General features: G+C 40.5%; 1 pseudogene; it reads left to right on the top strand.

Moving 5' to 3' along the window:
* Positions 1-594: 594 nt before the first annotated feature.
* On the top strand, positions 595-4,388 carry LOC111167812 (sprouty-related, EVH1 domain-containing protein 2 pseudogene; annotated as a pseudogene).
* The last annotated feature ends 15,428 nt before the right edge of the window (positions 4,389-19,816 follow it).

The following is a 19,816-nucleotide window of genomic DNA, read 5'->3' as shown; positions in this document are numbered from 1 at the left end:
GCTGACTTACTTTGTTATACAGCAGCAGCTAACACAGCAATGTAAAGCAATTATACTCCAATAAAGATGTTAAAAAAAAAAAAAAGAAAAGGGAAGCTCCTCCTCTTGACGATGGTAAGAATCCCATATGGAGTATATCGGTGGAGTAGAGAGATGTAGCTCAGTGGGGTACCCTGCAGCGCCTCGCAGGCACAGCTCCCCCAAAACCGTGATTGGTCTGGCCTGGGTGGGGAAGGGGGGCAACCTGGGACTGAACCCCCTCCGGCATCTGGCCCTCTCCTTCTTCTCTCAGCACTCCCCGGCTCTCAGCGGCACACTTGTTTTTCCACCCAAATCGCTCCCTTCTCCCCTCTACCCGCTCCCAAGTCCCCAGAGCCCCTGCCGGCCTCCACCCCCTGGCCCCAGGGTGCTCAGTCCCCGCCCCCGCCACCTTGCCTATGCACCCTTGCCCAGGCGCTTCAGTCGCCTTGCTCTAGTCACCCCACCCCCAACCAAATCAGGCAATCTCCAAGATGTGAATAAGGCAGAGGGGGAGCGGACAGCAAAATGAAGGCTGCCCACCGCCACAGGACAGGTATGTAGGTGACCAGGAAAATGACCAAAGAAACACACGCAGGTGAGGACAGCTATATTGTGTGCGTCAAAGCTGTGGTTATGACCTCAGATGACTCCAGCGGGTGGGATGGTTTCCACAGGAAGGAAGGTGGGATCGGTAAGGTCACGCACCCGGATGACAAATCGGCTTTCTCATCCATGGTGAACGACAGAAAGACAGACTGGTGGTATTGGAACGCTATTTAAGAAAGGAATTGGCCTACACCAAAGCCAACCCAACCTTTCATCATTGGAAGGTCAAACAATATTAAGTTTTGACTTACTGTCTGAAGCCTTGAGTGAGGAAAGCAATCGAAGACCTTATAGAAAGCTCAACATCATCTTCCACCATCCGTAGTGAAGGTGAGCTTTGCGATGATGTTTTTACAACAGCTACAGACAGTTCTTCTATCAATAATTCGTCTCAGAAGAAGGAACAACTTATTCGGACAATCTCCTCCCTCACATCCTGTGAGCACCAGAGGATTTATACCCTGGATCACCTCCACGACACATACCCCACAGACCATTATCACTTGGAACAGTTGATGGCAAGGCCCTACTGCCAGGTGAGCTTCCTGTACGCCTAGGAGATCGTGCACATCAACCCAGGGAGAAGACCTGGATGACGCACACTACGAGGATTACCGGCGCCGGCGAGGGACAAATACCTGAACCCCTTGGAAGACGCGGGCTCGTACCTGCGCTTCGCCAAGGACAAGGTCCTTAAGCACGACTACAATTACCCCCATGAGGACTCCTCAGACTTTGGCATCAGCGCGGGGCCAGCGTGATCAAGACACAGCCATTCCGGGGCAAGTCCTGGTGGTGGAAGGAGGACAGGGAGCGCTCCGAGTGGGCGGTGCGCATACTGCCAGGACGCTTTCAACCATGAGGAAAACCGGAGGGGTCACTGTCAGGATGCGCCTGACTCCGTGAGAACTTTGCTTCAAGCAGTGAGCTGTATGTGGTGAGGACAGCATGCTCTATCACTGTATGTCGGACCCGAGGGAGACTATACAGACCTGTGCCTGTGCGATACGAGCTACGAGTTTTGCCTCCCGTGGATGGCTCTTACTGACTTGTGTTTCTTGGCCCCCTGTTCTTGCTACCCCTTCGGGCCTGCTACCACTGCGGAGTGATGTGCAGGTGCTGTGGAGGGAAGCACAAAGCGGAGAAAGAGGGAGGTGGGGGAGGGGGGAGAGGGAGGGAGAGAGAATATGACCTCATTTTTATAAAAAATAATCATCGAGCTTCCCTGGTGGCGCAGTGGTTGGGAGTCCTGCCAATGCAGGGGACACGGGTTCGTGCCCCGGTCCGGGAAGGTCCCACATGCCGCGGAGCGGCTTGGCCCGTGACCCATGGACCCTGAGCCTGCGCGTCTGGAGCCTGTGCTCCGCAACGGGAGAGGCCACAACAGTGAGAGGCCCGCGTACCGCAAAAAAAAAAAAAAAAAAAAAAAAAAAAAAAAATCATCGTATCTGTGTGCATAAGTACACACACATGAAGAAGGTGTGAAAGGCTGCACAAATTGGTACCCTCAATGTTACAAGGGGAGGGGAGGGGAATATGAAAGGGGAGATTTTTAACTTTATCTTCTTGCATTTTTTATTTCACTTGTTACAGTGAGAACATACTGCATTTGTAACTTAAAAGAAAATTTCAATTAAATAAATTTTCGAGGGAAATTTTTTCCCTCAAACCTAATTTTGCTCTTGTTCTCTGCTTGGGTGAACTGGTACCATCATTCACTTCCAAGACAAGAGACCTACAAGTAATTCTAGATCTTTCCTTTTCTGTAATCTTCCATCCTTCCACTTAATTAGTCACCAAATCCAGATTTTAGTTCATAAATATCCTTACCTTCCTCTAATTAATAAATCTTGTCTATTCTAGTTCCTAAATCTCTTTTAAAGTCCTTCCCCTCTTTACCATCCCTGCCAATAAGGCTTTTTTTAGTTCAGAACTTCATCATCTCTCGGTATATCAATAGCCTTTAAAGTAATCCCCTGTTTGACTCCTCCATCCACTCTCTCTCATATAACGCTCTCAGAATTATCTTTCTAAACAGTTATAGTGTACCACTGTTGGGAGACAAATGAATACATTTTTATTTTAATAGGCATACTTTTTATTTTAATATTCATAAGAAAATATATTAAACTCATGATTTCAAAGATATTATTGCCTAGATTTAAGAAATTAAAATGGTGAAGGTAGAATATGAATAAGTGAAGTTGGAAAACATTGGTCTATAAGGATAAAGTCCACATTCCATGAATCTTTATGATCTAGTCCCATCCTACCTTTCCAACTTTGTCATCATAAATGTACCATTTCAATTAGGGAAAACTTTCTGATGGCCCCCAAACATGCCATGTTCTTTCATCCCTCTCTGCCCTTCCTCATGCTGTTCTCACTCATTCTGCTTAGTAAACTTTTCCTTTTCCTTCAATATTCAGCTCAAATATTTCTTCTGTGAGGATCTTTTTTTTTTTTGGATCTGAATGCTTATAGCAGCTTTATTCATAATTACTAGAAGCAACCAAGATGTTCCCCAGTAAGTGACTAAATAAACAAACTGTGGTACATCCAAATAATGGGATACTATTGAGGGATAAAAGGGAATGGACTATCAACCCATGCAAAAACATGGATGAATCATAAATATATATTTCTAGGTGAAAGAAGCCAGTCTGAAAAGACTACATACTGTATAATTCCATTTATATGACGTTCTAGAAGAGGCAAAACTATAGTGACAGTAAAAACATCACTGGTTTACAGGAATTTGGAGAAGAGGAGGAGGGTTGAATAGGTGAAGCACAGGGGAATATTTGTGGACAGTGAAACTATTCTCTATGATACTGTAATGGTGGATGCTTTACACGTTTTTCAAAAGCCATAGAACTTTATAGCACAAAGAGTAAAACTTAATATATGTAACTAAAACAAAAAATCATTTAGGAGATCAAGAGATACAAGGTCAGAATGCAGAATATGAAAAAAGAATCTGTGTTACAAATGTATGAAAGAACCTTCCTGAAGTGGGTGGGGGCAAAGGTGCAAACCTAAGTAACTTTGTAAATGAGTTGTGTCTAAGAATATAGGCAAAAGGGATTGTACATAGCACTCTATTCTGGTTGATAAAGTTGTTTCCCCTGAGGGTACAGGCTAGCAATTCTGAAACCACTATACATGTATACTGGAATTGAACAATTAAGTACCTGATGGTGGATTATAGGGGCCAGTTTTCTTACTGTTGGAGTGGGAGGGTACAGATAAGCAAAGGGAAGAAGCTAAAATGATCCACAGGGTAATAGATATGAATTGGAGACATTAGTAAGAACTCATGTTTAGCTTAATACAGATACATGTATAAATATTTATATATATATATGTTGTTAAATTAATTAAATAAGGAGGCCATTAGACTGATGTGGCTCTAATGCCATGGTGGCCTATGTAAGCAGGCCAGAATCTAAGCCTATAAACGCCTCAAGGTTTCAAAATCACAGCGATAAGGACAACCAATCACACACAGCCAACTAGACTTTAAGTAATAGCCAATCAATAATTTCCTTACTTTGCTTCTGCCTTTTCTCCACAAAAGTCTCTCCCCCCACCTCCTATAGTTAGAGTGACCCCAACCACCTCCAGTTTGGCACTGCCCAATTCAAATTGGTTTTTACTCAAACTCCCCCAAATTTTAATATGCCTCAGCTTACCTTCCAACAGCTCTGGTGTCCGTGGAGGGAAATGAAGGAGACCCTGATGGTCCTCGGGAGCAATGAGCAAACAGGTGAAGGCACCCGTTGAGCTCCTTGAGCCGCCCCCCTCCCGCTGCCTCTGGAGGTGGTGGGCAAGCCACTACCCCTTCCCAGCTCTGCAGCCTTTGCATTATGAGCTTGTAGACTCCACCTGAGTTTCTTTTTTCTGGATTGGCTCCGGAAACCAGCAGGAGTCGACTGGGTCTGGCCCCAAAACCAGACTGGCTGAGGATTTTTTTACTGACAGCGCTCCCCACAGCACCTCTATTCTAGTACTTGCACTTTATAATATGGCAATTATTTGTTGATATTTGTGTGTTCCCCACCAAATTATGAACTCTTCCTGGACAGGGACTAAATCTTACCCAAATCCTTATCTCAAAGTCTCACCAAATACCTGGCCTAAGTAAGTACTCATAAAATTTAAGTTGAATGAAAAAATTGAAGTCTGGAACCTGGAGCCGAGGAGAACATTCCCTAATTCCAAATCTGCTTTACATGTTACTATAGCTTCCTGTCTTCTTTTAAATATCACCCTGGTCACCTAGAAAAGAACACAAAGGCCAGAGTCATAAAGGTTTCAGGGATAGGTACAGAAGAGATTAGAAGGGTTTAAGGTGGGGCCAAGCGGCACTAAGTTGACTATAATGTCAAGCCGTTTCAGTTTCTGTGGACCAAGCCTTCCTTCCTATCTTCCCTGTCTATCTGGTTTCTGACTATCTGGGATGAGTTAAACCCACCAAGAATTTTGGCCTCAGCCTACCTCTGGGCAGCAAAAAGTGCCCTGGACAGGAGGTAACAGAATGGACATTGCTCTGCTGAGGTTTCATTTCCATGTTGACTTTGGAGCTCTCTGGACTGGTATTTCACTTCTAGATAAATCACAGTAGTTGTAAAATTTGTTAGTGGTGGTAGGGGACAGAGAGACAGGCAAGAGAGGAGAGAGAGAACTAAGATTGACTATTATCATACAAACCTCACACAGAAAACATTTAAGCACTTTCACTTAAGGTCATCCCTAACAATAGCCCCACTTCCTGTAGGAATACTGACTGGGCAGGCAGAGAGAACTGGGGAAAGGCCGCAGGTCCCCGAAGTGACAGTCTTGGAGTGATCCCTCTATATGCCTGTTCTTTCTTTCATACTAAATATAACTGTTACGGTTTACCATCTCTGTGTGGTCTTTGGTTACAGCACCTTGACAAAGGAATTAAGTGCATAATTGGGTTGATGTTTCCAGCTTTCTAGGGGCTCCTTGTCTTGGGAAACCCCACAGATACAGTCCCCACAATCCAAGAATAAGCAATATGGCATTGACCTGCCATAAAACTGTTAATATAAAAGGGTTTTTATTGAAAATTAGTTTTTGCTTTTTAAATTATTGTTTGGGGAGTAGGAAATGGTGCCAATAAAGAAGCAGTAGATAAAAAGGGAACCTAAGTCCCTTTACTAAGCTTTTCTTCCTTTAGCCACTTGATTCTGAAAGCCAGAAAAGATTAAGCAAATGCGTGGACAGGGGTTGGGGGGTGGGGAATGGCTCACTATAGAAAATGTGAAGGTACATGGCAGACATAGGAACTACAAACCTGAGAGCTCACTAAGCATTAATATCCAATATTTTAGAAGATGCTTATCATTTTATTTTTTTAATTTTTATTTTATTAGTTTTTAAGATAAATTTATTTATTTATTTTTGGCTGCGTTGGGTCTTCGTTGCTGCATGAGGGCTTTCTCTAGTTGTGGCCAGTGGGGGCTACTCTTCGTTGTGGTGCGTGGGCTTCTCATTGTGGTGGCTTCTCTTGTTGTGGAGGATGGGCTCTAGGCACGCGGGCTTCAGTAGTTGTGGCACGTGGGCTCAGTTGTGGCTCACGGGCTTTAGGCGTGTGGGCTTCAGTAGTTGTGGCACGTGGGCTTAGTTGCTCCGCACCATGTGGGATCTTCCCGGACCAGGGATCGAACCCATGTCCCCTGCATTGGCAGGTGGATTCTTAACCACTGTGCCACCAGGGAAGTCCAGTATTCATTATTTCTAAAGTTGGAGTCACCAACATTGCAGATGATTAGATTCCACCTTGGGTTCTACCAGAGCCTAGCTGATCTGGAGGAATAGAAATACCCAATCCAGCCCCCTCTAGCTTTCCTGTTTCACCTAAGAAGGGGTGGGGGTGTGGAATGAAAAAGCACTTATAAAGATTACAGCCCAGGAAATAGGAATATAGAATCCTTCCCATCTTTTGATATCATACCACCACATCAGTAAGACTCGTGTATAAAACAGGGAATTACAATGGAAAGAACTGCACATCTCAGAACTTATTTAAGAAGGACTCTCTAGAGAAACTCAAAGATGACAGGGGAGACAAAAAAACAGACACTGTAGGAAATTTTACCTCTGACACAGCTACAGTAAACAGTAAACTCAGCCTAACTCCTAGCCAAATAAACATACAATCTCACACTACATGCCAATTTACCTGAGTTCCTTTTACCTAGTACATCATATGTCTACCTTTCAACAACACAGTACAAGGCATACTAAAAGGCAAAAAACACAGTATAAAGAGACAGAGCAAGCATCAGAACCAGACTCAGATATGGCAGAGATTTTGGAATTACCAGAAGAGGAATTTAAAATAACTATATGCTAAGGGCTCTACTGGAAAAACTGGACAACATACAAGAACAGATGTGTAATGTAAGCAGAGAGAATGGAAACTCTAAGAAAGAACCAAAAAATAATGATAGAAATAAAAACCACTGTAACAGAAATGAAGAATGTCTTCTATGGGCACATCAGTAGATGAGACATAAATGAGGAAAGAATCAGTGAGTTTGTGGTATATACAGAACGGATAAACAACAAGGTCCTACTGTATAGCACAGGGAACTATATTCAATATCCTGTGATAAACCATAATGGAAAAGAATATTAAAAAGAATGTATATATATATATATATATATATATGTATAACTGAGTTACTTTGCTGTACAGCAGTAATTAACACAACATTGTAAATCACCTGTAAATTTCAATAAAAAATAAATTAACACGAGAATCAGTGAGTTTGAAGATATGTAAATAGAAACTTCTAAAAATGGAATGCAAAAAGAAAAAAGAATGAAAAAGATGGAATATGAAAAAATTGTGAGACAATTATGAAAGGTGTAATATATGCATAAAGGGAATACCAGAAAGAGAAGAAAGAAGGAAAGGAACAGAGGACATGTTTGAACTAATAATGGCTGAGAATTTTCCAAAATTAGTGACAGATAACAAACCACAGATCCAGGAAGCTCAGAGAACACCAAGCAGGATAAATACCAAAAAAAAAAAAAATCTACACACAGGCAAATCATATTCAAATTACAGAAAATCAAAGACAAGATCTTTTAAAAAGTCAGGGTTAAAAAACACCTTACCTAGAGGTACAAGGATAGAATTACATCAGACTTCGCTTCAAAAACCATGCAAGCAGGAAGAGAGTGCAGTGAAATATCTAAAGTGTTGAAAGAAAAAACCCAACCTAGAATTCTGTATCCAGCAAATTTATCCTTCAAAAGATAACAACAAAACCAACCTAATTTAAAGATAGGCAAAAGACTTGAATAGACATTTCTCCAAAGAAGATATACAAATAGCCAAAAAACACATGAAAAGATGCTCAACATCACTAATCATTAGGGAAATGCACATCAAAACCACAGTGAGATACCACTTCATACCCATTAGGATATTAGGATGGCTATTATTTTAAAAACTCAAAAGATAATAATAAGTGTTAGCGAGGATGTGGAGAAATTGGAACCCTTGTGCATTGTTGGTGGGAATGTAAAATGGTGCAGTACAGAGGTTTCACAAAAAATTAAACATAGAATTACCATATGAGTCACCAATTCCACATCTAGGTATATACCCAAAAAGAACTGAAAACAAGAACTCGAACAGATATTTGTATACCTGTGTTCATAGCAGCACTACTCACAATAGCCAAAAGGTGAAAACAACACAAATGACCATCAACATATGAATGGATAAACAAAATGTGGTATATATATACAATGGAATATTATTCAAACTTAAAAAGGAAGGAAATTCTGAACACGCTACAACATGGGTGAACCCTAAAGACAGAATGCTAAGTGAAATAAGCCAGACACAAAGAGACAAATATTGTATGATTCCACTTACATGAGGTACCTAGAGTTGTTAAATTCATGGAGACAGAAAGTAGAATAGTGGTTTCCAGGGGCTGAGGGAGGAATGGAGAGTTATTGTTTAATGGGTACAGAGTTTCAGCTTGGGATGATAAAAAAGTTCTGGAAATGAATAGAGGTGATGGTTATACAAAAATGTGAATGTAATTAATGCCACTGAACTGTACAATGAAAAATGATTAAAAGGGTAAATTTTAGGCTATGTACATTTTACCATAATAAAAAGGGAAAAATGAGACAGATCTGTAATACGAACAAGGAAGTATTTCTACATAGTTTCTGTTGTAGAAAAATGAAAAGACATGTAGAAATACTGTTGTAATCTTAAAAGCCTATAAAAATTGCTTGTAGAAATGCTTTCTTTAGTTACCTCCCAGTTCTAAAGCTGTATCTTGATTAATTTGATTGTTTCCTATGTTTCCATTAATAACACACTTGTAAACCACTTCTACAGATGGCTAATCTCATCTCTTAGATGACAATTCTTATTAAAATTTCAGTAAGTAATTCTTTTTCCAAGTTTTTAGCTTCCAACATACTCATTATAGCACTAATTATTTTACCTGGCAATATCTATACACTAATCAATTCCCAGTGAGAATTATAAGACAGTCATGTCCAGTAGCAAGAAGGAACAAAAAAACTAGAATCCCTAAAACAGATGGTTAGTGATATGCTTTCAAATCTAGAATGTATGGAAAATGAAAATGTGACTCCTTGGTGATTCCCAGAAGAAATAACATTAACATAATACACTGTGTGGCTTATCAAATAAGTACTGTAGAAACCTAACTGGGACCATTTGGAATCTGACAGATGAAAGTCTTGTGGAAGTGGTTAGATTGAGTTTGGCTCTACGCACAGCTATTACACACAGAAAAAAGGGCCTGAAGAACATATACCAAAATGCTAGTATTGATTATCTCTGGGGAGTAGGGTACCCAAGTTCTCTATCTTTTCTGTTTGTTTATCTGTATTTCCTGAAGTTCCTAAAATAAACATGTTAACTACTATAATAAAAAAAACTCCAAACAATAAAATTTATTAAGGATGTCACCAAAATGGTGACATAGGAGACCCTGGCCTCCATCACCCAACAAAGATCAACAATTAGACAGCTATCCATGAACAAAAACAGCTGTGGGAGAGCTCTGTAGTCCAATTAAGGAACTTTGGCAACACAGTAGAAAAACAAAACCTGAGAATAACTGCCCAAGAAGAGAAAAAAGATAGGTTCATTTTGCCTGCATCATCACATCCCCCAAGTAAGCATTGCTCAGTACCAAGAGGGGGTTTCTCAGGTAGAGGGTTCCCCTCACCAGAAAAGGAAGAGTGGGATGGGCGACCAGTTTCCAGCCTTTTGGGCACCACGTGAAGGTCCCACTTCAGTTTCATTCCACCCAGACCATCAAAACTGAGACATATAGAGATGGCTAGGAATAAGGAAAAAACAGGGGCTACCAATACAGTCATTCAGTGGCAGCAATCGCAGTTCACAGTGACCTGCCCTGCAGACAAACAGCAGATTCTGCCACTGAAGAAACTAAAGGCCAACCCAGCCGCTGAAGACCCTCTAAAGATTTCACCATCTTTGCTCCATAGGTACTCACATTTGCTGATGCTAGTCACTAGAGTCCCTCTCCACACACACCCCACCAGAGCCTGGAAACTATAAAACTCCTCGAAGAGAACATAGGCAGAACACTCTCTGACATAAATCACAGGAATATTTTTTTGGATCTGTGTCCTAAGGCAAAAGAAATAAAGCAAAAATAAACAAACAGAACTTTATTAAACTTAAAAACTTTTGCACAACAAAGGAAACCATTGACAAAATGAAAAGACAAACTATGGAATGGAAGAAGATATTTGCAAATGATATGACCAACAAGGGGTTAATATCAAAAAATATATAAACAGCTCATACAATTCAATATCAAAAAACAAGCAACCGAATTTTAAAAATGGGCAGAAGACCTGAACAGATAGTTTTCCAAAGAAGATATACAGATGGCAAACAGGTGCATGAAAAGATGCACAACATCACTAATTATTAGAGAAATGCAAATCAAAACTACAGTGAGATATCACCTCATACTTGTCAGAATGGCTATCATCAAAAAGTCTACAAACAATAAATGCTGGAGAGGTTGTGGAGAAAAGGAAACCCTTATATACTGTTGGTGGGAATGTAAATTGGTACAGCCTCTATGGAAAACAGTATGGAGGTTCCTCAAAAAACTAACAGAATATCAGAGATACCTGCACCCCAATGTTCACTGCAGCATTATTCATGACAGCCAAGATATGGAAACAACCTAAGTGTCTATTGACAGATGAATGGATAAAAAAGTTGTGGGATACACACACAGACACAGACACAGACATACACAGACACACACAGACACACACACACATACATCCGATGGAATATTCAGCCTCAAGAAAGAAAGAAATTCTGCCATTTGCAACAACATGGATTAACTTTGAGGGCATTATGCTAAGTGAAATAAGTCAGACAGAGAAAGACAAATACTGTATGCTATCACTTATATGTGGAATCTAAAAAAGCTGAACTCATAGAAACAGAGAGCATAGTGGTGGTTTCCAAGGGCTGGGGAGTGGAGAAGGAGAGATGTTCAAAGGGTACATAATTCCAGTTATAAGATCAATAAATTATGGGTATCTAATGTACAGCATTGTGATTATAATTAATAATATTGTATTATATACTTTAAAGTTGCTAAGAGTAGATCTTAAATATTCTCACCACAAGAAAGAAATGGTAATTATGTGGCTGGTGGTAATCATTTTGCAATATGTAAGTGTATAAAATCAACACATCGTACACCTTGAACTTATACAATGTTATATGTCAATTATATCTCAATAAGGCTGGAGAAAACAACAGAGAGACAGTTCTTTTTTTTTTTGCATTTCTTTTATTTATTTTTAAAAATTTACTTATTTATTTATTTATTTTTGGCTGCGTTGGGTCTTAGTTGCTGTGCGCAGGCTTTCTTTTTAGTTGCAGCAAGCTGGGGCTACTCTTCGTTGCGGTACGCAGGCCTCTCATTAAGGTGGCTTCTCTTGTTGCGGAGTATGGGCTCTAGGTGCGCGGGCTTCAGTAGTTGTGGCACATGGGCTCAGTAGTTGTGGCTCACGGGCTCTAGAGTGCAGGCTCAGTAGTTGTGGCACACGGGCTTAGTTGCTCTGTGGCATGTGGGATCTTCCCGGACCGGGGCTCGAACCCTTTTCCCCTGCACTGGCAGGTGGATTCTTAACCACTGCGCCACCAGGGAAGCCCAGAGACAGTTCATTTAATAGTAATTGAACTGAGTTGCATTTTCTAGTAGCTTTTTCAACTAAGGGAGTAAACAAAATCTTCTAGGACAAAGTAACACGGTAGATCAGACCCAGAGAGAGACTGATTGTACTCTATGATAAGTATTCTCTAGAATATAAAAGGAAGTTATGAACAGGAGTCCAAGCTTTTGTTCTCTTGTGTCTCTCTCTCTCTTGCCTCTTCTCTGGTTTTGTTCCACACTCTGAGCATCCTAAGCCAACTTATATGTGGTGGTCACCAGAAGATTCTGTAAGGAAGACTGTCTCTCTAGACTCTGTCTCTCTCAATTTTCCCCTTTCACCTCTATTTTTTTATTTTCTTTTCTTTTGCGGTACGCGGGCCTCTCACTGTCGTGGCCTCTCCCGTTGCGGAGCACAGGCTCCGGACGCGCAGGCTCAGCGGCCATGGCTCACGGGCCCAGCTGCTCCGCGGCATGTGGGATCCTCCCAGACCGGGGCACGAACCCGCGTCCCCTGCATCGGCAGGCGGACTCTCAACCACTGCGCCACCAGGGAAGCCCCACCTCTATTTTTAACATTTTCTTTTTTTTTTTTTTATGGAACATTTTCTTATCTACCTACAGACATACTTAACTTTCTCCACTCGAAACACAAACTAAAAACACTTATATCCACCCTATTTCATCACAAACTCCTATCCTTTCTCCCTCCTTCCATTCATAGCCAGATTTCTGGAAGGATTAGTCTACATCCACTGTCAGTACTTTCTCCTTTTCCATTCATTCAATTCACTACAGTCTGGCTTCTGCCAAGATTCCGTAAAACTATAAAGGAAAGCTTCCTGGTTGCTGAATTCACTGGCTTGTCACATTGCCTAAAGGTATTTATTGTTTTTTTTTCTCAAAAGTTCTTCTTCTTGGCTTCTGGGACACTACCGTCTCCTCATTCTTCTTTCTTGCCTTTGTCAGACGCTCCTCTTCTGTCCAATCCTTACTCATTGGGGTTAAGAAGTTCATCTGCTTACACAGCTTCAACTATCAACTATACAGTGATAGATCCCCAACTTTTGTGTGTGTGTGTGTGTGTGGTACGCGGGCCTCTCACTGCCGTGGCCTCCCACTGCGGAGCACAGGCTCTGGACGCACAGGCTCAGTGGCCATGGCTCACGGGCCCAGCCGCTCCGCGGACTGGGGCACGAACCCGTGTCCCCTGCATCGGCAGGTGGCCTCTCAACCACTGCGCCACCAGGGAAGCCCCTAGATCCCCAACTTTTTAATACTAGCCCCAAATTCCTGCTTAAGCTTTCCAAATTACTTATAAACATCTCTACCTATAGACTACAAGGGTACCTTAAGCTCCACTGGTCTGAAATCAGACTTGTGTTCTCTACTGCCCCAGTCCTCCACAATATACTGGATTCCTTAATTATATTCTCATTCTCAATCACAAACCAGGTTCCCAAACTAGAAACCTTTGCTTTTGCCCCAACTACCTCTTCTTCCTAACCCTGCATATTCAATCAAGCAGCACGCAATTCTATTGATTCTACCTCAGAAATATAATTCTGCCAAACCTGGCCTGCACTGCCCCAATCTGGGTTCAGGCTCTTATAATATTAGTTTGAACTACTTACTACAACACCTGCTAACTAGTCCTGTCACCATTCCCTCCCCACTCCAGACCAGTTCAGCTTCCACACTGCTTTCAAAATGATCTTTACAAAACAAAAACAAAACCACTCTTTTGACTTCCAAATTCCTACAGGATAAAATCCAAACTCCTTGGTCTAGCATATTAGGATCCAGTCTACCTTATGAGCCTCACTTTCTACTCCACCACCAACTCCAGCTATGAAGCTTCTCACCATTCCACAAACACACCAGGCCCTTTTATGTCCCCATGTCTTAACACATTGTATTCCCTCTTAGAACGTCCTTCTCTTTCTTCCTCACCTGACAATGTCCTAGGTGTCTAAGAAGGGGAATTTGCTTTTTTCCCTACAGCATCTTCCACATGTCTGACATGTAGACAATCTGCAATAAATACCTATAGCATGACTGAATGACAGATTTCATGCTTCAGCCTAACACTTCACCTTCAGCCATACAGAATTTCAAATCCCTGCATACATGCTATTACCTCCATGCATTTGTACACACTATAACCTTCTAACTCTCAGGGAAAAAATGTGTACATGTCTTCTCAGGAAACACAAACTAGCTATCATTTATTGAGCAGTTTTACTAAGAAATTTATGTTCATTAGCTTATTTTAATCCTCAATCAATACCGTCATATGGGACTTCCCTGGTGGTCCAGTGGTAAGACTCTGTGCTCCCAATGCAGGGGTTCAATCCCTGGTCAGGGAACTAGATCCCACATGCATGCCGCAACTAAGAGTCCGCGTGCTGCAACTAAGAAGTCCGCGTGCCACAACTAGGAAGTCTGTGTGCCGCAACTGAGTTTGCATGCCGCAACTAAGAGTTGGCATGCCGCAACTAAGAAGCCCCCATGCTGCAATGAAGATCCCACATGCTGTAACTAAGAAGTCTGCATGTCACAACTAAGAGTTCACATGCTGCAATTAAGAGTTGGCATTCCGCAACTAAGAAGCCCCCATGCTGCAACGAAGATCCCATGTGCTGCAACTGACCTGGCACAGCCTAAATAAATAAATATTTTAAAAAATACTGTGATATTATTGTCATTTTATAGATAAAACCCCCTGAGATTTACAGGAGTTAAATAACTTTTCCATCTTGTAAATTGTGGGATTTAAATACAGGCCTTCAAAGGCTGAACCTTTAACCACTGTGCTTCAGACAATATGTATTACACACAAATGATTGCTCTGCCCTCTATGTTCCTATAGCATTCTGTTCACCTCTCTGTAATGGCAGTTACTACACTGGAATGTAATATTTCTGTTTATACAATATCATCCCCATTAGACTGTAAATCCATAGTGATAGCAACAAAGTCCCACTAATCTTTGTATCCCCAGTGAGTTTAGCACATTGTAAGTGCTCAGTAAATGTTTACTGTGTAAATGAATTCCAAAACCTCTCTTTGGCAGTAGCCTTTTTGTTGCTGCCTTGCTTTTCTTCTTCTTGCCGTATCCTTTCAATACCCACTCAACTACAAGAATTGAATGCGAACAACTTGGTAGTGTTTAATAAAGATCACTTTTCATATACTAAGTGAATTTGTCTGAAGTGATCAACAGAGGAATAGATCAGGAGTGCTTCTTTATTTTTGGACTTTATTCTGTAACATTATTGATCATGTTAATACTGTATTTTTAAAAACATTTTCTTGTATTTGATGCAAAAACACATAATAGTGATGATGTGTTTTATTTTAGGAATCAAGGTTTTCAGTCTAAAAGGAAAGGAAATACAATCAAAGAATCAAGAATTTAGGCACTGTTGAGGATTACTGTTGAGCTTGTTAATCATGTTAGTATTAACTCTTTTACTGGTATTATGAAGAATATAGAAACTGTTAAGGAGAGCAGTTAGGAGACATTTTTTGACTCAAGGGGAATATTAGTAGAATGAACCTTTTAAGTTCTGACCTTGAGTCAGAAGAAGCCATGCGAAATATCCAAAATTCAACTGGATCAAATTTTAAGGATGCTTAAGAGCTATATAGTCCTATGATTGTGAAAAATGCCCAATTCCATCAGATGCTATACGTTAAAATTAAATGCAAAAGACATTACTATAGAACATCAAGTTTAAGAGTCTCCGGAGACATTTACATATATTTACTTTTTTAAGCAACATGTATACATTTATATATCTTAAAATTTCAAAACTCAATAAATTGATCAACTTGGGTAGGAACTGCAGACTTTAGGGAGAAAAAAAAACTAACATAAAAATTGAACCCAGGGAAGCCAGCTAGGTGATCACTCCCTATTTATGTACCTAGATATACAGTATTTATGTATTAACTTTTTCTTTTTTTGTCTGGAGTATTTTAAAGCAAATCCCAGACATCGTATCATTTCATTCAATTATCTCCCCACCTTGAAGTTATGGAATCATTAACATAATCATATATCAAGTTTAGTGTTGCCCATTAGGGCCTCAAACAAGGTTTCTCAGCCTCCCACCCCAAGTGTCTGCTAGTAAATAGCTTCACTTAACTAGTATTTTAACTGCCTTCTTAGATGGGTAAACGTCTTTTAACTTGGGAAGCTTTAGAATAAAGTATAGAAATATTTAAGAGACCCATTATATGAATATTTTGTGTTAAAAAAGATGGCTTTGCATATTTGATGTTTTATATGTTTGTCACCAGAGTGTGGATTTGTTTTGGTAGAATGGCAGCTTTGTAACCAACTTGAAATGCTTCTTTTAAAAAATAAATTTATTTATTTTATTTAAAAAAATATTTTTTGGCTGCATTGGGTCTTTGTTGATGCACGCGGGCTTTATCTAGTTGTTGCGAGCCGGGGCTACTCTTCGTTGTGGTGCGTGGGCTTTTCATTGTGGTGGCTTCTCTTGTTGCAGAGCATGGGCTCTAGGCACGCGGGCTTCAGTAGTTGTGGCTTGCGGGCTCTAGAGCACAGGCTCAGTAGTTATGGCACACGGGCTTAGTTGCTCCACGGCATGTGGGATCTTCCCGGACCAGGGCTCGAACCCGTGTCCCCTGCATTGGCAGGCAGATTCTTAACCACTGCACCACCAGGGAAGCCCAACTTGAAATGTTTGAGCAGTTTACATTTTTTTTAAGGTGAAATCTTACTAAATTATTCTTTTTTTAATCTAGATTTATTGAAGCATGATTGACAAAGAAAATTGTATATAGTTAAAGCTTACAATGTGATGATTTGATATATGTATACTCTGTGAAATGATTACCACAATCAGGTTAATTAACACATCTATCACTTCATATAATTATCTTTTTTGTGTGTGGTGAGAATATTTAAGATCTACTCTCTTAGTAAATTTCAAGTATACAACACAGTATTATTAACTATGGTCACCATACTATATGTTAGAGCCCCAGAATTTATTCATCTTATAACTGAAGGCTTGTATCCTTTGACCAATATCTCTCCATCTTCCCCACCTCCAACCCCTGGTAACTACCATTCTACTCTCTGTTTCTATGAGTTCAACCTTTTTTTTCCCCACATATAAGTGAGCTCATACAGTATTTGTCTTTCTCTGTCAGGATTATTTTACTTAGTATAATGTTCCATATGGTGTCAGGATTTCCTTCTTTCTCATGGCTGAATAATATTTCACTGTGTATATATACCACATCTCCTTTATCCATTCATCTGTTGATGGACACTTAGGTTATTTCCATAGTTTGGCTGCTGTGAATAATGCTGCAATGAACATGAGGGTACAGATATCTCTTTGAAATCCTGATTTCATTTCCTTTGGACATATACTCAGGAGTGGGTTTGCTGGATCATATCATAGTTCTACTTTTAATTTTCTGAGGAATCTCCGTACTATTTTCCATAGTGGCTGCACCAATTTACATCCCCACCAACAGTGTACAAGTGTTCCTCTTTCTTCAAATCGTCGCCAACACTTGTTATCTCTCATCTTTTTGGTAAAAGTCAGCAGTACTTCTTGAATTAACTTCCTCTTTCAACAGCCTAATCTACTGATGCCTTTTCTTCAAGCTATTAATGTTCTCAAGCCTTTGCCTATCTTAATAAATATAGTGCTCCTTCTACCACCCTTCTTTGTCTAACTGCTGCCTCCTTTCCCTATTGCCCTTTCCTTCTGCCAAACATCTTCAAAGATTGGTCTGCATTACCACACCTCCCATTCACTTTTTTAAAATTTGGAAATACTCTAAGCAAACAAAAAAAGGGTAGAAAATAATATAATGAACATCCATGTACCCACAACTCAGTTGGTTAAATACTAACATTTTGCCAAATTTCCTTCCTATTTTTTTTAACATCTTTATTGGGGTATAATTGCTTTACAATGGTGTGTTAGTTTCTGCTTTATAACAAAGTGAATCAGTTATACATATACATATGTTCCCATATGTCTTCCCTCTTGCATCTCCCTCCCTCCCACTCTCCCTATCCCACCCCGCCAGGCTGTCACAAAGCACCGAGCTAATATCCCTGTGCCATGCGGCTGCTTCCCACTAGCTATCTACCTTACTACGTTTGTTAGTGTGTATATGTCCATGACTCTCTCTCGCCCTGTCCTTCCTATTTTTTAAAGAAATAAAACATTACTGCTATAGTTTATGTATCATGTGTACCTATCATTCCCTATTCCTCTTTGTACCTCCCCAGAGGTAACCACTATTCAGCCTTTGGTATTTCTTATTTCCATACATGTTTTGATATTTATACTACATATGTATATATTCCTAAAAAATATGTAGTCATGGAAGATATCGGATCAATGGCCCCCAGTGAACCATGCCTCCCTGAATCCACACCCTTGGGGAGTCTCCTCCTGCATTGACTCTGGATTTGGCCACGTAATTTGTTTTGGCCAATGGGATATCTACAAATGTGATGCAAGCAGAAGCTTGAAAAGCACTTGTACATCAGAGCTTGCTATCATATGAACGGATCCAAACCTTCTGGAGAGGTCACATGGAAGAAAATCTAGGCAGCCTGGCTGACAGCCTGCCAACTGCCAGACATGTGAGTAAGGCCATCTTAAATCATCCAGCCCCTACAAAGTGGTCAGCTGACTGCCACAGCATGAGTGAGCCTAGGCAAGACCAGTAGAAGAAATGCCCAGTTAAGTCTAGTCCAAATTGTCCACAGAATTTTGAGCAAACAAAATAAATGTTGGTTTAAGCGACTAAGTTTTGGGGTGGTTTAGCTTTATATTAGTGGTATCATATTATACATGGCATATCACAAGCACATATAACAATTTGCTTTTAAAGCTGGCAGACTTTAACCAGCTGATCAACGTTAGTATCACCAGTAATGGCACAAATAGGTATCACATGACTCCTGATATTATGCACTTGAGAAGGACACAAATTACTTCTGTGGTATTCCCATCCACATGCATGATTGAATCTAATCATGTGGAAACGTCAGACAAATCCAAAATGAGGGGCACTCTACAAAATAACTACTCTATACTCTTTTTTTTTTTCTGGCTGCGCCACATGGCTTGCAGGATCTTAGGTCACCAACCAGGAATCGTACCCATGCCCCCTGCAGTGGAAATGCAGAGTCCTAATCTCTGGACCACCAGGTAATTCCCTCTGTACTCTTAAAAAAAAAACCGATGTCACGAATGACAAAATCTAAGAACTCTTCCAGATTAAAAGAAACTCAATTTGGTGGTTCCTCAAAAAGTTAAATATAGAATTACCGTATGACCCAGCAATTCTACTCCCAGGTATATACCCCAAAGAACTGAAAACAGGTGCTCAAACAAAACCTCGAACACATATGCTCACAGCAGCACTATTCACAATTGCTAAAAGGTGGGAACAATCCAAATGTCCATCAACAGATGAATGGATAAACAAAATGTAGTATATCCAAGCAATGGATTATTATTCAGCCACAAAAAGGAACAAAGTACTGATACATGCTACAACATGGATGAACCTTGTAAACATTATGCTGAGTGAAAGAAGCCATACACAAAAGGTCACATATTGTATGATTCCATTTGTATGAGAGGTCCAGAATAGGTAAATCCACAGAGACAGAAAGCAGACTTGTAGCTGCCAGGGGCTAGATATTAGCAGGGGGAAGAGAGGCAAATGGGGAAATACTGCTTAATGTATATGGGGTTTTATTGGGGGGTAATGAAAATGTTTTGGAACTTGATAGAGGTGGTGGTTGCAGAGCACTGTGGATGTACTAAATGCCACTAGATTGTTCACTTTAAAACAGTGTTATGTGAATTTCACCTCAATTTTAAAAAAAAGAAACTAAAAGAGACATGACA

The sequence above is a fragment of the Delphinapterus leucas genome, chromosome X, assembly GCF_059928025.1.
Source record: "Delphinapterus leucas isolate spDelLeu-1000000601 "Yukka" chromosome X, BTC_Dleu_Yukka2, whole genome shotgun sequence".
In the NCBI taxonomy this organism is placed as follows: domain Eukaryota; kingdom Metazoa; phylum Chordata; class Mammalia; order Artiodactyla; family Monodontidae; genus Delphinapterus; species Delphinapterus leucas.
This window is presented reverse-complemented; position numbering and strand designations above follow the sequence as displayed.